The sequence below is a fragment of the Crocuta crocuta genome, unplaced genomic scaffold (genome assembly GCF_008692635.1).
Source record: "Crocuta crocuta isolate KB4526 unplaced genomic scaffold, BGI_CrCroc_1.0 scaffold15, whole genome shotgun sequence".
NCBI lineage: Eukaryota > Metazoa > Chordata > Mammalia > Carnivora > Hyaenidae > Crocuta > Crocuta crocuta.
This window is the reverse complement of record NW_027530508.1, coordinates 3,237,708-3,240,433: the sequence shown is the minus strand read 5'-3', so window position 1 is coordinate 3,240,433 and position 2,726 is coordinate 3,237,708.

The following is a 2,726-nucleotide window of genomic DNA, read 5'->3' as shown; positions in this document are numbered from 1 at the left end:
AATCTATTTTTTTGTGTTAATTTTTGTTCACAGTGTAAGATAGGCGTCCAGCTTTATTCTTTTGCATGTGGGAATCCACTTTCCCCCACATCATTTGTTGAAGAACCCATCCTTTCCCCATTGAGTGGTCTTGGCACCCTTGTCAAAAATCACGTGGCTGTATGAGGAAGGGTTTATTTCTGGGATCTCTATTCTGTTAGTCTATACATCTATCTTTATACTACTACTACACTGTCATGATTACTGTTGCTTTGTGGTATGTTTTGAAATCAGGAAGTGAGAGGTCATCACCTTTGTCCTTCATTTTCAACATAGTTTTGGTTATTCAGGGTCCCTCGAGATTCCGTATGAATTTTAAAATTTTTTTTCTATTTCTGAAAAAAAAATGCCATTGGGATTTTAATAGGAATTTCACTGAATCTGTAATTGCTTTGGCGAGTATGGACATTTTAACAATGTTAAATCTTTTTTTTTATTTCTAGGAGAGAGAGAGAGAGAGAGAGACAGCGTGAGCAGGGGAGGGTCAGAGAGAGAGGGAGTCACAGACTGAAACAGGCTCCAGGCTCTGAGCTGGCAGTCAGCACAGAGCCTGACGCGGGGCCCGAACCCACGAACTGCGAGATCATGACCCAAGCGAAAGTCGGATGCTTAACCGACTAAGCCACCCAGGCGCCCCACCAATATTAAATCTTTTAATCCATGAACATGGAATGTCTTTCCATTTAATTGTATCTTTGATTTCTTTTAGCACATTTTGAAGTTTTCACTGTATTGGACTTTCACCATCTTGGTTAAGCTTATTCATAAGTATTTTATCTTTTTTGATGCAGTAGTAAAAGTAATTGTTTTCCAAGTTTTCTTTTTTTTTTTTTTTTGATTGGTCATTATTAGTTTATAGAATTGCAGCTAATTACTATATGTTGATTTTGTATTTTGCAATTTTGTTGAACTCATTTTAAGGTGTGTGTGTGTGTGTGTAATTTTTATGGCTTTTTGTAAATAAAGTCATCTCATTTGAGAATAGAAATAATTTTCCTTCCTTTTTTTCAATTTGGATGCCTTTTATTTTTTATCTCATTGATCTTCCAATTAGAAGGGCATCCTTGCTCTTGATCTTAGATGAAAATCTTTCACTCTTTTACCGTTGAATGTAAGGTTAGGTGTCAGGTTTTCATGGATTTTATTATGTTGAGAGTTTCCTTATATTCTTAATTTGTTGAGTGTTTTTATCGTGAAAGAGTGTTGGATTTTGTCAAGGGTTCTTTCTGCCTCGTTGGAGAAGATCATGTGGTATTTGTCCTTCATTTTATTAGTGTAACATTTGTAACATTTCATATATTGAACCATCCTTGTATCCCAGGTACAAATCTCACTTGGTCATAGTATAGAATGCTTTTAATGTACTGTTCGGTTTGCTTTGCTAGTATTTTGTTGAGGATTTTTGCACCAATATTCATCAGAGATATTCGTCTGTAGTTTTATGTTGTATTTTCGTCTGGTTTTGGTGTCACTAATGCTGACTTCATATAATGAATTTGGAAGTGTTCCGTCCTCTTCAATTTTTTTTGAAGTGTTTGAGGAGGATTCATGATAATTATTTGAATATTTGAAAGGATTCTCCAGAGATGCCATCTGGTTCTGGGCTTTTTCTTTGTTGGGAGGTTTTTGATTACTGCTTCATTTTCATTATTTCATTCTTTTTACAGAGTGTTTACTCTGTTCAGTTTTTTAGTTCAGCATGATTCAGGATTGGTCAGTTCTATGTTTCTAAAAACTTACACATTTCTTCTAGTTTATCCAATTTGTTGGCATAGAATTCTTCATAGTAGTCTTTTATAATCTTTTTGATTCAGTGACATCAGTTGTAATGTCCTCTCTTTAATTTCTAATTTTAGTTGAGTCTTTTTCTTTCCTAGTCCGTCTAAAGGTATGTTGATTTTGTTGGTCTTTTCAAACACTTAATTCTTGGTCTCATTGATTTTTTTTTCCTATTGTTTTTCTCTTTATCTATTGCATTTATCTCTGCTCCGTCATTTATTATTTTCTTTCTTTTATTAATTTTGGATTGACTTTGTTCTTTCCTAATTCCCTGAGATATAAAGTTAGGTGGTTGATTTGAGATCTTTCTTCTCTTCTAATGTAAGTACATCTCTCCTATAAACTTAATTTTTAGTACTGTTTTCACTGTCTCCCATGAATTTTGGTATGTTGTGGTTTTGTTTTCATTTGTCTTCAGATATTCTTTTTTTTTAATTAAAAAAAATTTTTTTTTATTTCTGAGAGAGAGAGAGAGAGAGACAGTGTGAGCAGGGGAGGAGGGTCAGAGAGAGAGGGAGATACAACATCTGAAACAGTCTCCAGGCTCTGAGCTAGCTGTCAGCACAGAGCCCGACGTGGGACTCGAACCCACAAACAGTGAGATCATGACCTGAGACGAAGTTGGGCTTAACCGACTGAGCCACCCAGGTACCCCTGTCTTTAGATATTCTTAAATCCTTTGTGATTTCTTTGATTCATTGGTTGTTGAAGGAGGAGTTATTTGATTTCCACATATTTGTGAATTTTCCTCTTTTCTTTCAGCCGTAGATTTCTGATTTCATTTTATTGTGGTCAGAAAAGATACTATGCATGATTTAATCTTAAGTTTGTTAAGACTGGTTTTGTGGCTTAGTATGTGGTCTAACCTGGAGAATGTCCCACATGTGCCTGAGAAGAATGTATGTTCT